Consider the following 21,148-nt stretch of genomic DNA (forward strand, 5'->3'; position numbering starts at 1 on the left):
GGCATAAAACTGTTGATATCAGTTCTATAAGCTGCCTGGGCAGTTGCCTGAGCCTAGTTGCAAAACAGTTAGATTTCTGTTCTTATTATTTAAAAAATGCATGATAGAGAAATTGTGCATTTAAAAAACATTTTCCTTGGAAGGAAATGTAGTTTTCCCTAAATATCCAATTTGCAATGAGGCCATGATGTTGCAAACTTAAAAATGTGGAGCATTCTAATGGTTATTAATAGGGAGGGTCTCTTTTTGAGTAGGGAAAAGGGTCCATAGTGACCTGAATCTTGAGTATTTCCATTCGTTAAACCGAATCAAGGGGGTCAACTCTGCTTTCAAATATATTCTGTTCTCTTTTGACTTAATATGAATTCTTCATGCATAACTCTACTGGCAACTGAGTGGTAGAAAATTCCTTTAGCATAACTATATTTTCTTTAATCCCATTTATCTAAACAATTGAAAATAAAATGGGCACTCTTTTTTTTTTTTTTAATTGTACTTTAAGTTCTGGGATACATGTGCAGCACATGCAGGTTTGTTACATACGTATGCACGTGCCATGGTGGTTTGCTGCACCTGTTAACCAGTCATCTACGTTAGGCATTTCTCCTCCCTAGCCCCCCACTGCTCGATAGGGCCCTGGTGTGTGATGTTCCTCTCCCTATGTCCATGTGTTCTCATTGTTCATCTCCCACTTATGAGTGAGAACATGCAGTGTTTGGTTTTCTGTTCCTGTGTTAGTTTGCTGAGAATGATGGTTTCCAGCTTCATCCATGTCCCTGCAAAGGACATGAACTCATCCTTTTTTGTGGCTGCAGTAGTATTCTATGGTGTATATGTGAAAATGGGCACTCTTTAATGTTATTGATATATTAAGAATTGAGAATCCTGCACAAAATTCAGTCATTCCCTTAGTAAAAGTGAAGTCACTTCACTGAGAATTCTCATGCATGGGAATGTAGGGCCTGTGTAAGTGTCATTATGAGATCCTCTTACTAATAAAAAAAATTGTATATGAGAAAGTAATTCTGTGTTTCTCATGAAGGCAGACTTATCAGAAGTTAATGGAAGCTTTGTGTATATAAGGACCATAGAATTGTACTGCTGTACCTACCCCTATGTAAAAGCAGAGTAATTAATACCTCAGAGTTTCAGTGCCTTTCCTCTTACTTTCTTTGTTTTTATGAATAAGGTTTTTTCTATTAGAACTAAAAATTGTTTTCTTGCTATTTCATTGTCTTTATAAGGATATGTTTTATAAAAAAAAATCCTTATTACCTTTCTGAGTAATATTACCCTTCTGAGTAATATTCTACTGAATTTATGTGAACATATAGGGTAGCAATGTATTATTATACATAGTTGTATATACATGGCAATTTTTTTCCCTTAGTATTTTGTTCTCTTTAACATGATCTAAAGTTCTTGAATTTATGCTTTGGCTACCTTGAAATTTAATTTTCAATCCCCTAACACTATTTATTTTGTGCTTAGTAGTTAAAATTGCTACTAAACATCTTTTATGGGATTAAAGTCTTATTCCTGATTAGGCAATGAATTATATAAATAATCAGTTATTACATTCATTTACAAATTATGACTAAAATGTTAATCCTCCAAATATGTTTTTAACAATATAGACCACCCTGGTATAATTGAATTTAAGGAATTAGAAATGGAAAGATAAAGCATCAGTTTAATTAATTAATTAATTAATTAATTTTTCTTTAGGCAGAGTCTCACTCTGTCACCCAGACTGGAGTGCAGTGGCACGGTCTTGATTCACTGCAACCTTTGCTTCCCAGGTTCAAGTGATTCTCCTACCTCAGCCTCCTGAGTAGCTGAAATTATAGGCATGTGCCACCATGCCCAACTAAGTTTTTTTTTTCTTTCTTTCTTTTTTTTGTAGTTTTAGTAGAGACAGGGTCTCACCAAGTTGGCCAAGCTGGTCTTGAACTCCTGATCTCAAGTGATCCACCCACCTTGGCCTCGCAAAGTGCTAGAATTACAGGCGTGAGCCACCATGCCTGATCCAGTTTATTAATTATAGAAAAAACTTTAAGTCTTTTTTTAACTTTAGTAGGTTTTGTGAGAAGACCATAAACTGAACTGGAGCCGTAAAATAATGCCATTCTCCAGTCTAACTTGATACATTCTGCATTTTGACATAGCTGGACATTTGGAATCTAGAGGCATTGTTGTACTTCTTTAGACATACTGAGGTAAACCATGTATGGTAAAATGGGCTTTTGTTGCTGTGACCAGACCATAAGACGTGGGAATGAAAGAACAGCAGGGGAAGGGGGGAGACAGAAAATATTTTTTTGGCCACATAAATTGATTGAATTAGTTTGATTGTTTATGTTGATTAAACAGATTGCTAGGTTGTCTCCATTTGTGATATACAACTTGATGCTTAATTGGTCCCATTGAGCAATTTAGTAATAGGACAGTCATTGAGAGAGGAAATGAAATATCTGGAGATTTCCTTCAGGAAAACTGAAGGAAAATATTTAAGAAGGAATTTCTGGTTTTTGCTTTTCTAAGTAAGTGTGTAAAGGGGTCAGGATGTCCAGTATAAATAAAATCTGCCAGCCTTAACATTCCACAATTTTTACTTTAATCCTTGACACTGATTCTCTCTCCCTTTTTCTGATTGACATGTCAAAGACAATAACATTTGCATTTTTGTAACATGGTCCAAGTGTCTCATATTACATAAATTTATATTGTATTGGTCAATATCAACATTACATTGGTATGCCTATTTTAGTTTTGTATGTTAACACTGACATTTTCTATTCTGATGATATAAGCAGATTTTAAATAGTGTCTGTATATTAATATTTATGGCCCTTTTGAATATTTCTGGTTAAATCCTTCCTTGGCCTGGATTTGATTAGTTCTTTATTTCTCTTATTTAGGCATATGCTAAAAGTTGGAACTACAGATTAATAGGTATGGAGTACAGAATTATGATATCTTTTTATTACATAAATGGTAAAATGGCATAAGTGTATTTTGTATGATTCTAGGCCTCCTTGCTGTTGATGTTATAGATAATATGTAAAATAATTTTTTTAGATCCCCTTTTAATTGGATTCAATGATATTTGGTTTTGATTCTGAGAAATGTATACATTATTTTGCAAAGAGATTCAAGGGACATGGATGTTAACGGTGATAGATGCTGGCTGGAATCAGTCATTTTGGATTGATATCAAAGAAGAACATAAAGAAGGCATTGTTTTAGTTAAAACTAATGGTCTACAGCAACATGTAATAGCATTTAGTACATTCTACTTTTGATGTCTACCTAGTACTTTAAAGCCTCAAATAATATACACTTTTGTTGGTGTATCAGTCAGTATTCTCCAGAGAAACAGAACCAATAAAATACATATATATGCATATACATATGCATATGCATATACATACACATACTCACACACACACATATATGATTTATTTTAAGAAATTGGCTCACACAGTTGTGGGGACTGGCAAGTCTGAAATCTGTAGGGCAGGCTGGCAGGCTGGAAACTCACACAGCAGGTGATGCTGCAAGTCTTAAGGCAGAATTTCTTCTCATCCAGGACCCTCAGTTTTTTCTCTTAAGGCCTTCAACTCATGGGGTAAGATCCACTCACATTATTAAAAGTTAATCTCTTTTACTTAAAGTTAGCTGATTGTAGACATTAACAACATCTACAGAACACTTCACAGTAACATCTAGGTTAGTGTTTGATTAAATAAGTGGGTACTATAACATAGCCAAATTGAGCCGTAAAACTAACCATCACAGTTGGTCATTCTCTCCCATCCCCCATTATTTATGTCACAAGTCACAGAAATGCCTAATGTCAAACTATGAAACTATCATCAGAGAACATATTAGGCAACTTCCTTGAAATGAAAGCGATCAATTTCAGAGATAATAGCTGGCATCCGTTTGTTCATTAACAAATATTTATTGAATGCTCTGTATATGCCAGTACTGAAAAAGAATGACATGCAAAACTACTTATGGACCCTATTATTTTGTAGTTTGCTGATTAGAGTTGAGGCCTAGGAAAGAGGCAAAATGTTGTTGTTAACCCAATGAAAAAACTGTTTCCCTCTGACTTGCTTCATGTAAATTTTTATTACATAAATCTTATGATAATTGCAATGTATAAAATAGTCAACCTCCTCTTTAAATAATTTATATTTCTTTGATATTGGTATCTAGAGATTTTTGAGAACAGTTTTGGAAAATTTCGAGAGGTTAATTAACTTGCCCACAGTTATACAACCACTAAGTGAAAGAGCAGGAATTCAAACTCAATCTGTCTGAATCTGAAGACCATGATTTTTTCCTATCCCACTCAGATTGTCTCTATATAAAACTTGTTAGCAAGGCTCCTGGATCCCTTGGGACAGCCTCTTGTCTGTGTAAAGAGATTCCTAGACTTCTGTGGATAAAATTTCCTATGATCTCTTTTGGTAACTACAAGTGAGTTTATTTGACTGACTTTGTCTCCCTAGTAGAATGAGAATTATTATGTGAATTATGTGGGTAGAATGAAATGTTTAAAAACTGAGGTTAAGGTAAAATTAATGAAATTAACAACAAAAGAAGAGTAGGTTAAGTAGGTGCTAGGAAAGTATTACAGTATATTCAGGCTTGGGCCAAAAAATGACTAACGTTTAAAGAAATGTGCAGGAGTAAAAGTGTGAGAGAAGGAAGAGAAAAAGAGCAATTTGCATAAGAGGCAAAAGTGTGGATTAATGCCCACCTACTGCCTTTTATTCCTTAATAGAAGTTTAGCATAGAGTGAAATGAATTTGGCCTTAGAGATAGTGGATGTTTCTATTTTGTGTCTGTTCCAAAACATTAAGTCCTTTTGTAGTATGGAAACACTAATAGCTGGGAATAGTTACAGAGATACTTAATGCTTGTCAAAAACAAGTACTCTAATTTTCTAGCCACTTTGTAGCTGGTGATGGGGTTGTGGGGAACTGGGGGTAGGTTACCAGTACTTTATGGTGTATCCACAAAATAGCAGAACCTCTGTCAGCCTTGGTTCTTAAGTGAATATGAAGTAGAAACCCTCATTGATGAATTTTGTGCATGTAGCATAAGTGAGAAATACATTTTTGTTGTACTAAGCCATGGAGATTATGGGATGTTTGTTAACAAACTGTGTAACCCATCTTAACTCTATAGGGACTTAAGTGTTCCTCCCTACCCCTGGCCCTGCTAAACTGTCCTCACACTGCTCATACTAAGTCTTTAATATCCAATCCATCTCTGCATACTTTTTCTTATCAAAAGCCCCCCAGTAGGTGTAAACTCTTTGTAGTCATTCTTATAATTTCTGATATCATTGATGTTATTAGATTAGATATACCTACAGAATAACTCTTTGTTTTTTAGACGGAATCTTGCTGTGTCGCCAGGCTGGAGTGCAGCGGTGCAATCTCAGCTCACAGCAACATCCACCTCCTGGGTTCAAGTGATTCTCCTACCTCAGCCTCCCAAGTAGCTGGAATTACAGGTGCGCCACCACGCCCAGCTAATTTTTGTAATTTTAGTAGAGATGGGGGTTGCACCATGTTGGCCAGGACGGTCTCGATCTCTTGACTTCATGATCCGCCCACCTCGGCCTCCCAAAGTGCTGGGATTACAGGCGTGAGCCACTGTGCCCCGCTGAGTAACTCATTTTTTTGCATGGCTATTACAAATTACTAACAGTTATTCTAATTTTATATTTAAGATTGAGACTTTAAGATTAGGATTTCATATAATTTATTAGGATTATTTGGAAATTCTTCAGAGTATGCTGCCTGGGGACTCGAAAATAATAGCAGGCAGTGTAAAGTCAACTATTTTGAGATGTCTGTTTCTTCTCCAAGATTAAATTATATAATGTGCCAACCCATATAATTATATATTCTACAGCATATTAGAATCCATGCTAGTTTTTATAGTAATTTAGGGCTAATGAAAGTTTCTGTCTTCTAATGAATATGCAACTTTTGACAAATGACCGTAATGTACCATTTGCCTTTTTGTCTTGGCTACCTGTGAGCTCATAGTGAAAATTAGTTTTCACTTTTATTAATTTCCTGATCTATGGTTCCTCATATAATCATGTCCTATATTTGTTCATTTAATTACTGAGTTCCCACTTATCTTTAGTTTTAAATTAACTTTGTATAAAAATATTTTATTTTTTGAGCTCGAGTCTCAAGTATTTTTATTTCTTAGGTCCTGTTAAGTACTTAGTCCCTCCTTTCCCATTTCTCTTTTCTTGCTTTGCAGGAATCTAATGACCATTGAACTGTAGCCATTACTTCAATTACAAATATTTTCTTCACTAATGTCAGACTGTGGGCCTTTGTATATACACTTTTAACAAACTTTTTGGAAGTGCAATACACCTCACAATAACTTCTCAATGCCGAATCATAGTATTTGAAGACATTTTAAACAACAATTAAACTCAACTTATTTACTACCAATAATGCACATAAGGCAGCTGAAGTGAGGATAACATGAATAGCACAATACATTATGATTGCTGTCTGGTCAACAGTAATAAAAAAAAACTTTCAGTTTTGAGATGTGTCATGATTTCAGAGTTGTTTAAAAAGTTTGTAAGTTACCATTGATAAAATATGAGTTTGCTTCTGCAAATATTCCTTCTTCTCTCCTTCTGGAACTCAAGAGTAAACATATATTAGATTTTCTCACCATTTTATGCATGCTGGTTCCTAGGCTACTCTCTGAGTCATTTTTTTTTTTTTTTTCTGATCTGCCTTCCAGTTCACTAGTTCTATCATTTTCTGGATCTGATCTGCTGCAAATGCAATACATTGAGTTTTAAATTTCAATCATTGTGTTTTCATTTCTAGAAATTTCATTTGACTCTTTTTCAAATTACTTTTCCATTTTTTTGTAGTTTCCTATCCCTGCAGATGTTTTCAATTATGCCATTTAATTTTTTAAATACAGCAAGTGTAGTTTTGTAATTTGTATCTGATAATTCTAATATCTGAAGTCTTAATAGGTCTGTTTCAGTTGTCCTGTAATTATGTATATTTTTGCCCATGTTGCTTTGCTTCCTTGTATGCATGGTTATCTTTGTTACTGCCCTTGCAAAATTATTTGGACAGTCCTGGAGGCTTAGAATGAACATACCTTTTAGGAAGAATTTGCATTTGCTTTTGCCAAGGATCTTGGGATCATAACCTGTTCAGTAAATCCTAATGAGGGCCAGGCTGTGGCCAGAGATTTTTAGACAGACTTTTCCCTCCTTTGCCATTTCTCTTTTCTTTCCTCCTCTGCTCCTCTTAGTGTCCAGACAACCTTTATTGAAGTCCTTGGTGTGGGTGGGAAATGAGGATGGCAGGTTTCATTCTAGGTATAGCCCTTTGAGGTCTAACTTAATGCAGAGAGAGTTTTCTATTCTATGTGCCACCTTATGTGGGATCTTGAGCCTTGATTTCTAAATGCCTTGCCTTTGATATTTCAGAATTGAAGCTTAAATTTACCAACTGGCAAATGTCCTCAAGGCAAATTGGCTTAGGTGTTCGATATTCTTCTTACCAGAAAGGTAAACGCTGGGTTTTTTTTAACTTCACCCAGAATTTGGCATGACAGTTCCCCATTGTCAGCTTAGTGCTTTGAGAGATTGCATTTTAAAAAATTCTGCATTTTCAGTTTTCAGCATGAGGGATGGCCTCAACTAGTGGTTTTCAACTGGGGGTGATTTTTTTCCCCTAGGGAACATTTGATACTGTTTGGAGATATTTTAGTTGTTAGAACTGGGGTTGGGGGAACTACTGTCACCTGTTGGGAAGAGACCAGCAATGCTGTTGATTGTACTATAATGCACGGGCCACCCCGAACGACAAACAAATTACTTAGCCCCAAATATCAGTAATGCCAAGGTTCAAATAACCTAACCTTCCATTACTGAAAATAGAAGTTCAAGAAGATAGTTTATAATTTTGAAATTTTTAGGTCTTAATAAATTGTCATACTTTCACAGATTTTATTTCATCCTCAGTAATTTATTTCAAATTTTACATTCCAACTAGAGAAAATTTTCTAAGCCAGTTTTTGTTCTTCATGAGTATTACTATCAAGGTCACATTTTTCATGTACTATGTTTTACCCTGGTACTTGTTGGCAGGGTCAGGACTAAGGTGAGATGAGCAAGGCATTTGCCTCACACAAAATACACAATGAATAAAATGTCAAAACTTTAAATAAAGACAGAATCACTAAAAGTACTTTGCCATATTGGAACCCGAGGCAAAAAGAAAAATAAGTAAAACTATTTAAAATTTTGATATTTTGTTCATCGTAGATTTTTACATTAATTTTGATTGTTTAAAACATTGCATTAAAATATTGTTTAATGTGTTTGCCGAGTTTTTTTTTTTTTGACACCCCCTTAAATTCACACCAATGTGAGTGTCTTGCTTCCTTATTTGATTCTTGCCCTGCTCGTTATTGAGTCATTCTGGTTGAGTAGCTCATACAGGATGGAAAGGCCAGGACTGACACTAGGTTTCATTTCTCAAACAGGACACGTGGAAAGGTTGCTGTTCTAATAAAGGGGTAATGGAAGGTTTGAGGGACAATGGTGCTGATGTTCAAATGTTTGATTATATCCAGTTATACTTTGAGTAAAAACTGTTCAGGGGATCCAGGGTAAAGTTGCAAAGGCCCCATAGGTATATCAACCAAGCAGTAAGAAACTGAGTTGGTAATTCCAATTTAAGAGAACAGTCATATAGGAAGAAGTCCACTGATACATTTAGGGAGGAGGCAAAGCCACTAGGTTTAAGGCCATAGCTATCAGGATTAGGATAATGATTTCCATTAAGGAAGACTGAAAGACCATGGCTTAACATACTGTTCCTAGGAGGAAAAAGTGTAATGTGAACTCATTTATTCTGACTGGAATACAGGAGAGGCAAAGGAAGCCTCAGAAACTTTATGGTGGGCCTGCTTATCACAGGGGAGGAGTGAGACTTGGTAGACACCATGGAAACCAATTGACTGTATTTACCATTCTTGCCTCCTTCCAATTTATCTCTCCTACCTCAATGTGGTGAATGACCAAATGGTAAGATGTACATGAAGTGTGCTTTAAAGCAGTTTAGGTATTTCTTACCTCAGTCAAAATTAACTCAGATACAATGGTAGGACAGAATCTGCAGGTGGAAGGTGGGTACATTGGTGACACTTAGAGGTGGTTGGGGAAACCTGAGGCAGGAGAAAAGAAAAAGTGAGGCTAATGTTGGAAAGTGTTTTGAAGCATTAATTTTTAAACTGCTAAAGTAAAAAGTCATTTTCTTCTATTAAACCAGTAATATGTGTGTCATCATAAGCACGCATATACTTGCACAGTAGAACAGAGTGACTATTTTTTTGTATTGGTGTTCCCATGCTTTTTATCCCTCGGAGTCTGTCAATTTCAGTTGTACCAAAATTTTATTGTATTTTCCAGTGGCAAAGTGTACATGTGTGTGTGTTTTTGTGTGTGTTTAAACTGTTTTTGAAAGGAAAAATTCTTCTTTATCTTGGCATGCACATTTCTAGAATATGTTCCTGTTTTAGATTTTTAGCACAACTCCACTAAAACCATAACAGGTCACTTTTGAGTTAAGTGTCAAAAATCATGTTAAAACTACCTCTATCTATTTGCATTATAGAGGAAACACTGAAGGCTTCAAAGCAATTGTTAGTGTTGGAATGTCAGAAAAGTAAATGGATGCTGGCAAGCAGATAAGATTCCATGAGAACAGCCCCTTGAGCCTATTTGGTAAAATACTAGAGCTGCAAAGAATGATGGACTTTGCAAGCAGAGCGAGCTACAGCCCTTGAAATACAAAGAAAGAAAAGGAAATAGAAACCAGAAACATCTTTATGGAGACTAGATCTCAGGACTACTCTGAAAGATCTTACTTTTTTCTTTTTAAACAGGTGACAGATACTCATCAGACATATTCCTTCCATTCAAAGAGAGTATTCAACATTAATGATTCTCCATTTTCTTTTTCATGACACATTTATCCTCAGATACCCAAACGTCATTTTTGCATATTTATAAAACCAATGACAACTGTAGTATAAAATTTTTGAAATGATGCTGGTGATGATTTTAAAACATTCAGAGTAAACTGATCACATAGAAATGTATTAAGTTAATCAATATTCCTGAGTTGTACTTATGGGCATGAGGCATATTCTAGGAGCCAAGTGATTTGCCTTTTTGATTGTACGTGGTGGGCTTATCTTGGGCTAATTCACATAGGTTGTCTTAGTATCATAAGACACTGACACTGCTTTATTTTTTATTCCTTTCTGTCTCTTATTTAGTTAAAATTTAATTGACATATATATTTATAATATGTACATTATACAAGTATATGTATATATGTATTTATGATATACTTGTATAATGATCCAATCAGGTTACTTAGTGTATCCATCATCTCATAATCATTTCTTTGTGCTGAGAACTGTCAAAAGCTCTCTTCTGGCTGTTTGTAATAGAGAATACTTTAATGTTAACCATAGTCCCCTTACTGTGTAATAGAACACAAGAACTTACTCCTCTTGTCTAATTGTAACTTTGAACCCATTGACCAACCTCTTCCCATCCTCCATTCACTCCTTCCCCAGATCCCTCTCCAGTTGCTGGTGACCACTGTTCTCTCTGCCTCTATAATTTTTTTGAAGATCCTACATATGAGTGAGATCGTGTGTTATTTGCTTTCTGTATCTGGCTTATTTCACTTAACATGTTGTCCTCCAGGTTCATCCATGTTGTCACAAATGACAGGATTTCATTTTTTTTTAATAGATGAATGGTATTCCATTATGTATATATGCCATGTTATCTTTATCCATTCATCTGTTGTTGAATACTAAGGTTGATTCTCTATCTTGGCTATTGTAAGTAGTGCTGAAATAAACATGGGAGCGAAGGTATCTGTTTTTTTGTTTTGTTTTTGAGATGGAGTCTTGCTCTTTCACCCAGGCTGGAGTGCAGTGGCGCAATCTCAGCTCACTGCAACCTCCACCTCTCAGGTTCAAGTGATTCTCCTACCTCAGCCTCCTGAGTATCTGGGATTATAGGCTCACACCACCACTTCTGCCTCATTTTTGTATTTTTTGTAGAGATGGGGTTTTGCCACATTGGCCTGGTTGGTCTCGAATTCCTGACCTCAAGTGATCCGCCTGCCTTGGCCTCCCAAAGTGTTGGGATTACAGGCATGAACCACTACACCTGGCCCAGATGTCTTTTTGATATACTGATTTCCTTTCCTTTGGATATACAGTAATCCTCCCTTAACATTGTCTATAAGTTCTTGAAAACTGACTTTAAGTGAAGTGATGTATAATGAAACCAATTTTTACAATGGCTAATTGATATAAACAAGGGACAGTTCCTATGGTATATTTCTGATTATAAAAACATCACTAAACTTCTAAAGACCCACAACACTTCTAATACTAAACATTGAAATAAATGTGAATTATATGTATATTTAAGAAAGATTAATAAAAACAAGATAATTATTTACTCTTTTTTTTTGTGAATCAGTGAGTGACAGTGGTTGTAGTGGCAGTGCATTACATCAAGGAATAAATGTTTGTGAAGAAAATTTATAAGAAGCATTTCCTACAACTGCTTAGTTCAAAAACAGTTACAAATATGGTGGGCATGCTCAACACTTTCATGCAGCATTTGTTTGTTGTACATTTGTGTGATTATTGTATATTTTGTGAATATTTATTTATTTAATTTTTCATTTTTGAAACAGGGTCACACTCCCATCACCCAGGCTGGAGTGCAGTGGTGCAGTTATGACTCACTGCAGCCTCAGCTTCCTGGGTTCAGGTGATCCTCCCATCTGAGCCTCCAAAGTAGCGGGGGACTATAGGCCCATGCCACCATGCATGGCTAATTTTTTGTATTTTTAGTAGAGATGGAGTTTTACCATATTGTCTAGGCAGGTCTTGAACTCCTGAACTCAAGAGATCTGCCTGCCTCAGCCTCCTAAAGTGCTGGGATTATAGGTGTGAGCCATTGTGCCCAGCCGTGACTTTTTATTTAAAATAATTTGTATTCATTAATTCATTCATTTTCCAACCCATTATGCCAGTTCAGGGTTGTATGTGGCTGGAGTCCATCCCTGCAGCTCAGGGCACAAGGAAGGAACTAGCCTTGGACAGTACACCATCCCATTGCAAGGCTCACTGACACCCACACTCACTCAGGCTGGACCATGTAGATATGCCAATTCACCTACCATGGACATTTTTGAGATGTGTGGGGAAACTGGAATAGCCAGAGAAAACCCACACAGACATGAGGAAAATGTGCAATTCCAGACAGACAGTGGCGTAGCTGAGAATCCATTTTTTTTTCTTATGTGCCTTTTAATGAAAGGACATTGAATGAAACAATGTTATTAGAGTACCTGCTGTATATCCATTAGTGGGATTGCTGGATCATATGGTAGTTCTATTTTAAGATTTTTAAAGAACCACCATACTGTTTTTTTATAATGACTACTAATTTACAATCCTATCAACAGTGTGTTTCTTTTTTTCCACATCCTTGCCAATACTTGTTTTCTTTTGTCTTTTTGAAAATAGTCACTCTAACTGGAGTGAGGTGGTATCTCATAGTGGTTTTGATTTGCATTTCCCTGCTGATGAGTGATGTTGAGCACTTTTTCATATACCTATTGACCATTTGTATGTTGTCTGTTGAGAAATGTCTATTAAGGTCTTTTGCCCATTTTATTTTATTTTATTTTATTTTATTTTATTTTATTTATTTATTTTTTTTTGAGGCGGAGTCTCGCTCTGTCGCCCGGACTGGAGTGCAGTGGCCAGATCTCAGCTCACTGCAAGCTCCGCCTCCTGGGTTTACGCCATTCTCCTGCCTCAGCCTCCTGAGTAGCTGGGACTACAGGTGCCCGCCACCTCGCCCGGCTAGTTTTTTTGTATTTTTGGTAGAGATGGGGTTTCACCGTGTTAGCCAGGATGGTCTCGATCTCCTGACCTCGTGATCCGCCCGTCTTGGCCTCCCAAAGTGCTGGGATTACAGGCTTGAGCCACCGCGCCCGGCCTTTTTGCCCATTTTAAAATTGAGTTTTGTTGTTGTTGTTAAGTTCCTTATATATTCTGGATATTAACCCCTTGTCAGATGTACAATATGCAAATATTTCCTCCTCTTCTGTAGGAGAATAGGAGAATATTTGTTTCTTCACTCTGTTAATTGTTTCCTTTGCTGTGTAAAAGCATCTTAGTTTGATGTAATCTCATTTGTGTATTTTTGTTTTTGTTGTCTATATGTTTAAGGTCTTATTTAAAAAATTCCTGTCTATCCCAATGCCATACGCATCTCCTCTATATTTTTTTTTCTAATACTTTCATGATTTGGATTTTATAGTTAAGTCTAATCCATTTTGAGCTGATTTTTGTACATGGCGAGTGTATTTGTACATGATGAGTGTATTAGTCCATTTTCATGCTGTTGATAAAGAAATACCTGAGACTGGGCAATTTACAAAATAAAGAGGTTTATTGGACTTAAGAGTTCCACATGGCTGGGGAGGCCTCACAATCATAGCAGAAGGCAAGGAGGAGCAAGACACATCTTACCTGGATGGCAGCAGGCAAAAAGAGAGCTTGTGCAGAGAAACTCCCATTTTTAAAACCATCAGATCTCATGAGACCCATTCACTCTCATGAGAACAGCACAGGAAAGACCCACTCCCATGATTCAATCATCTCCCACCAGGTCCCTCCCACAACACGTGGGACTTATGGGAGCTACAAGATGAGATTTGGGTGAGGACACAGAGCCAAACCATATCAATGAGAGGTAGGGATCTATTCTCATTCTTTTACATATGGATATTCAGTTTTCTCATCGTCACTTATTGAAGACATTGTCTTTTTTGTAATGTTTGTTCTTTGCACCTTTGTTGAAAATCAGTTGACTGTAGGTACATAAATTTATTTCTCGACTCTATTCTGTTCCATTGGTTTATTTGTCTGTTTTTATGCCAGTACCAAGCTGTTTTGGTTATTATAGCTTTGTAGTATATTTTGAAGTCAGGTAGTGTGATGCTTCCAGCTTTGTTCTTTAAGCTTAGGATTGCTTTTGCTATTTGGCGTTTTTGGGATTCTATATTAATTTTAGGATTTTTTTCTATTTCCATGAAGAATGTCATTGGTATTTTGATAGATATTGCATTAAACCTGCAGATCACTTTGGGTAGTATGACAATTTTAACAATATTCTTCCAGTCTATGAACATAGGATATCTTTCCATTTGTTTGTGCCCTCTTCAATTTCTTTCATCAGTGCTTTATAGTTTTCAGTGTAGAGATCTTTCACCTCCTTGGTTAAGGTTATTCTTAGGTATCTTACTTTTTGGTAGCTATTTGAAATGGAATTGTTTTCTATTTTTTTTCCCACATAGTTCACCATTAGCGTATAGAAATTATGCTGATTTTTGTATATGGATTTTGTATCCTGCAACTTTACTGAATTCATTTATTCTAACAGTTTTTTTTGGTGGGGTCTTTAGGGTTTTCTATATATAAGATCATGTCATATGCAAAAAGATAGTTTTACTTCCTCCTTTCCGGTTTGCATGCCTTTTATTTCTTTCTCTTGTCTAATTGCTCTACCTGGAACTTCCAGTATTATATTGAATAGAAGTGGTGAAAGTAGGCATCCTTGTCTTCTTCCTGATATTTTGCATGATGTTAGCCATAGGTTTGTCATATGTGACCTTTATTATGTTTAAGTGTCTTGTATATTTAATTTGTTGAGAGTTTTTAATCATGGAGAGAAGTTGAATTTTGTCAAATGCTTTTCTGCATCTATTGAAAAGATTGTATAGTTTTTGTCTGTCTGTTAATGTGGTATATCACATTTATTGTTTTGTATCTTTAAGATGAATCCCACCTGATCATAATGAATGATCTTTTTAATGTGCTGTTGAATTTAGTTTGCTTGTATCTTTTTGAGAATTTTTGCATCTATGCTTATGAGGGATATTGGGCTATAGTTTTCTGTTTTTATTGTGTTTTCAGTATCTTTTTATTTCTTGCTTCTTACAGACTTATTCTGTTGTATATATCAACATGTTAACACTGTTTTAAAGTTTCATGTTGTCATGTATATGCTGATTGTTTAAAACTTTTGCCTTTATTGTAGAAGGAAATCTCTCTCTAAGGACTTCTGTTTCTATTTTAATTTTTAAATTTTTTGTATTTATTATTTTAAAAGACAAGTTTTTTCCTCAAATATTTATTTTCACATTGTTTTTTATTTTTTTCTTTTTACCTTCTCTAATGCATTTTTTAACTTATTATTTTATAGTGGCTATAGTTATGCCACAGACATGACCAAAGAGAGAGCTTTGTCACAGATGAGCAAAGGTACGAACTTTATTCCTTCCATTTTTGTTGTCTGAACCTCTCATTCTGTTAAATCTCTTGCTCTAGTAACACATGAGTTAACTTTCCTTAACATACTTTCTGCTTTGCAGATATCATATTTATCATATTTTGGAAAAGATATTGCTTCCTAAAATTACATACCATCCAATTCCTATAGATGCCTGTTTTAAAGTCTGTGTTTTCTGAAACATAGTTTTTGGCTTTTGGACAAGCAGTGACAATGGAGAACCAAGAGTTAGGAGCATCCCACTTTGGAAATGATCTTCCATGTGATATGCCTAGCCTAATATTGCTAATAACGTAGATGGTGGTGAACCTCTTTAAAAATGTTCACAGGAGGTGGACCAATAGAGGTTCTTCAATCAGATTTTTGGTATCGCTTTTACACCAGCTGGATCGTAATTTACTTGTTTCCTGGATGATCTACTTCTCTGCCTGGCAGGGTCATAGGATAATCCTTTGGGTATAGGCCTTCCATATAGGCCTTCCTACATCATTTTTCTCATTATTTGAATTAAGAATGTATTTATGGATACCGAGTAAGGAAAATGAAAATCTTACTACTAGGAATCATATGATTTTAAGTATGGAAAATGGGATTTATTTTCATTAAATTGTTTCATGATAACTTGTTTAATGTTAAATTAAGGATGCCTTTATTTTGTTATTTCTTATCTAATTCTTTTTTTTTTTTTTGAGACGGAGTCTGGCTGTGTCGCCCAGGCTGGAGTGCGGTGGCGTGATCTCGGCTCACTGCAAGCTCCGCCTGCCAGGTTCATGCCATTCTCCTGCCTCAGCCTCCCGAGTACCTGGGACTATAGGCGCCCGCCACCAAGCCTGGCTAATTTTTCTATTTTTAGTAGAGACAGGGTTTCACCGTGTTAGCCAGGATGGTCTCAATCTCCTGACCTTGTGATCTGCCCGCCTCGGCCTCCCAAGGTGCTGGGATTACAGGCGTGAGCCACTGCGCCTGGCTTCTTATCTAATTCTTATTAGGAATTCTTCATTTTAATTGTTGTTGAGTGAATAATATTTTGTCTTAGAAAAGATTTGAGTGTGAAATAAAAAGACTTATTATAGTAAGAAAAATACAAGGTATGGTATTAGAACACCTGGATTGGCATCTTCACTTTATTATTTACTAGCCAAGTAACCTTGGATAAGTCAAATCTTTCTTAGCTTTACTTTCTTCATCTGTAAAATAGGAATGATAGTATTACTTCACAGGGTAATTGTGAGACTCAAATGAGATAATTTTTGTGAGGGTGCTTTATAAAGCAGTATATGATATTATAATTCTAAGTAATAACATGTTATTTTACTTGAATACTTGTATACTTTGTTTTCTAAAGGCGATGTGATTTTGTTGTTGTTGCTGCGACACTCGCTCTGTTCCTCAGGCTGGAGTTCAGTGGCGCAATGTCGGCTCATTGCAGCTCTGCCTCCTGGGTTCAAGGGATGCTCGTGCCTCAGCCTCCCAAGTAGCTGGGATTTCAGACAGTTTCACTGTGTTGACCAGGCTGGTCTTGAACTCCTGGCCTCACGTGATCTGCCTACCTTGACCTCGCAAAGTGCTGGGACTACAGGCATGAGCCACTGCGCCTGGCCTAAAGGCTATGTTTTGAGAGGCAGTAAAGTTAAACGACATTGCTTAAGGCCAAATTTTAAGCCTTCCTCTTACTAAAAGTATATCCTAACCTCTTTAAGTCTTACCCTCCTCTTCTGTAAAATGAAAATGATAGTAATATCTATCTCACAGAGTGGTTTGAAGATTAAATCAGCTAATCGATGTAAAGTGCTTACAGTAGTGCTGGGTACATCCAATAAATGTTACCTGTCATCATCATTCTTAGATTAAAAAAGAGAACTCTTTTCCTAAATTAAAATCCATTATTTACCATTTATCTACTAGCTTCCCTGTTGTGAAGTATCAAGGCAATTAATTTAATTTTCCTTAGTGGTGAATATATGTAAATACAATGATATAGTTTTCTTGACTTAAGAAAACTCGTTCATGCTGTACTTATTTCAGAGAGTAGTTATTCCTGATAAATTGTGTGCATACAGCATTTTTGTAAGTTTAATTATGTTTTGAGTACAGCTAGGAAATTCAGAAAATAACTCGTGAAAATAAATCCATTGAATAATAAATGACCCTTTGAAATGTGATCACTCACTAATTTTTTCATTCTTAAAATCAATTTTCACAGTTTAAAAAAGAAATCTGGCTACATTTGTACTCATTAATAATTTGTGAGAATTAATTAATTTATTTTAAAGGAATCACCAAAATGATCAAAGCGTCAGCCTTGAGGGATTAGTTCAAACATGCTGGAGATAACGGATTTAATCAAGTAATTTCTTCAGGTAAAAGCCTAATGTAAGGTAAAGTCTGACTAAGACAAAGACTAGAGTTTTGAAAACACGTGCATAACTAAAAGATTGTGTGATTTTTGTTGTGTACTGATAAATTTAGCAAGATCTAGGACAGTGTAATGGTTGAGATTAACTTGTAATATTCAGGTTAAAAATTTATGCTTTTTCTCTTTTCTGTGGAAGCCATGAGTTATACCTTACCATTTGTGGTTCTAGTATGTTTGCTTTCACATTTTGTGTATTAATAATTTGGTGACGTGTACACATAAAAGTAATTAAATAATTGATGATTGCTGCATAATCCAATACTGATTTCAGCCAAAATGTTTCAGTTTTCACTTAACCACGAGTCTGAGGTTTATGGTTTCTGTGGCAACCTGAGGTCAGGTGACCTGGATATGTCCTGCCAAACTGTTCCGGTGGAATAAGTAAGCAGTTTGTAAACAGGATGGCAAAGAATTCTCTCATAAGACTTCAAATTCGAAGAGTATATGAGGTAGCAGGGCAATAGGTCACAGGTCAAAGGTAATAAGCAATTTTGGGCCTGTTCTTTTGTGAAGGCTTTGGCTGCCTTTCAGACTGAGGTCTTGGAAATAGTTCACACACAGGCCTTCTGCCAACAGACTACTGAGAGTTGGCTGAGGCAGGATTCTATTGCACAATCCCCTCCCTCTCTTTCTCTCTCTCTGTCTTGATATCTGAAAGTTACAAAAATGCAAGGAATTTTATAAAAACTAAGTGTACAAAAGATGCAATGAAATAATATATGTTTTAATAAATTTAGAACAACTTTTTTTCTGAGGGACAGTAGTCCAAAATTTGAATTTACGGTAATAAATTCTTGCAAAATTGGTTGCAAAGTATGTTTTAGAAAAGCAGTAAGTATATTAAAATAACGAAGAAGATTAAAAATATTGGCAGAAAAACTTGGGACAATTGTAGGCTTTTTGAGGAGGCGATGTATCTCTGTTCCACCTAAGCCACCAGAGGTAGTCTTTAAACAACCTAATAAGATAGTTTAATTAATGAGCTTATCTATAAGTATATGTTATGATATTTAACTATGTGTGTTGAAGAATACACACAGTTATGAAGAAAAAAGGTAGAGTTAGGCTTCCTCAAAATTTCTTGCCTTACTTTAGATTTATTGCTGCTGTTATTCTTGCTTAGAGTAGGAATTCATTACAGGAGTAGAAATAAATAAAGTGAATGTTAGATTTACCTTCTCTGACATTAGAACTTGGCTTGAAGGACTTTCTTCAGTTCCTTGGTTATTGTATTAGTCTGCCTTACTAGTTTGTTTTCTCTTTCCTGTTTGTAACTACTATGGAGTTACTTCGATCTTGGTCAGTTTTGGCGTCTTTTCACTCCTGGATTGTAATACTTTGTTAATAAAGATGTGAGGCACTGGAAATTCTTAAAGTAGATGATGGAAAGTTGAGAGACAATGAAAAGATGATAAGGGAACCATTCTCAAAAACAAAGTATGAGTCATTAGCCACTTTAACTGTAAATACACTTCTTTGGGATATCAATCATTTACAAAGAAATCACCCAGTTCATTGGGAAAATAAAAACATTCCTAGTGAAAACCAAACCATGCAGTTTGGATCATAACCAGTGAGACCTTGGCTTTCGTTATTTTATCTGTACTAATGAGGATAGGCATAGGTGGGAAGGATGGGACTTTCCAATGTGTTTCATAAAGTCCGATTTCTTCCTTCCTTTTAGAATAGTCAAACTTTTTTTTTCTTTCAAACAGAATTTTCTGGGAATATCTTACTTCATAGGCGGTCTTGTCTTTATCTACTTTCTTCAGTAAACTCTGAAAGAAAAAAACTTCCTGGAAGTTTGGGCAATCATTTGCCATTATTTTCCTTTCCTTGAATTTCTTGATATCATGAGTACTGCTGCAGTATGGGATATTATGTATATTGGTAAGCAGGCTTCTCTTGTATATTTGTTTTTTATTAAACAGAATGACAAGTTCCTTTTCCCTTATTTATTAACTTCCAGCCAGGATGTTGAAAAATTGAAAAATGGCAGCTCTTAAAATAATATATCTAAAAAGTTTGGGCAGATCTTCATTTATTTTCACCATGTAAAAGTTGTCAAAGACAAATTTGAAAAATATTTACTCCTTTTTTTTTTAAAAAAAAAATTAAACTTAAAAGTAACCTTAGACAAATCACTGAGCCTTTCTAAACCTGTTTTCTTATATAGTAAATGAAGGATATAACCCAGTATTTAAGGTTTCTTCCAGCTCCAAACTATCATGCGTTTGAACAAATGTTGTTTCTAGGACTGAAGAACTCTCTGCCTTGCTATCAAATTAGGCATTTTCATCATTTTTTCTCAGTGAATGAAATGTTAAAAAGCAAATCAAGACCTTGATGTATGAAATATGCCACAAATCCATTTTAAGAGGGGGCAGTTAGAATTGTATTCCCTTGTTTATCTGTTTCTCTTTGCCACTCAACTACTAGTAAGATTGTTACCATTGATCCTTCTGCTGCTGCCTCCAACGAGAGGCAAAGACTAGACTGATGAGACTGGCAAGTGAGAAATCTCTAGGGCCTAAAGGCGAGGAACCAGGTATTCCTTGGTGGAACCGGAGATTCATATTACTGGTACAGAAATCTCCACTTAAGAGCCATGACTAGTATGAATATATAAAAGCCTTCAAATCGCCTGCAATCCTAGCACTTTGGGAGACTGAGGTGGGTGGATCACGAGGTCAGGAGATCGAGAGACTATCCTGGCTAAAACGGTGAAACCGTGTCTCTACCAAAAATACAAAAAATTAGCCAGGTGTGGTGGCACATACCTGTAGTCCCAGCTACTGGGGAGGCTGAGGCAGGAGAATTGATTGAACCCAGGAGGGGGAGGCTGTGGTGAGCTAAGATCGCACCAGTGCACTCCAGCCTGGGCAACAGAGCGAGACTCCGTCTCAAGAAAACAAAACAAAACAAAACAAAACAAAACAAAACAAAACAAAACAAAACCCCCAAAACAGAAAAAAGGCTTCAAATTGTAGGTGGGAGGCAGGCCCTTAATCTAAATTTGAAATAATGATATTAAAATCTGAGCTTGAGTTTGTCATTTATGACTTCTGTGATTTATTTTTGGACAAACCATTCAACATGTTTGAACCATAGTTTTAATTTGTAAAATGGGATACAGAGCTGATGTAAGGGTACAATGAGTCAATTAATGTGAAAAACCTTTGTAAACTCTGAGGCTTATCACACAGGTTATCTCCTGTTTTTGCTAAGTG

The sequence above is a fragment of the Rhinopithecus roxellana genome, chromosome 3, assembly GCF_007565055.1.
Source record: "Rhinopithecus roxellana isolate Shanxi Qingling chromosome 3, ASM756505v1, whole genome shotgun sequence".
Taxonomy (NCBI): domain Eukaryota; kingdom Metazoa; phylum Chordata; class Mammalia; order Primates; family Cercopithecidae; genus Rhinopithecus; species Rhinopithecus roxellana.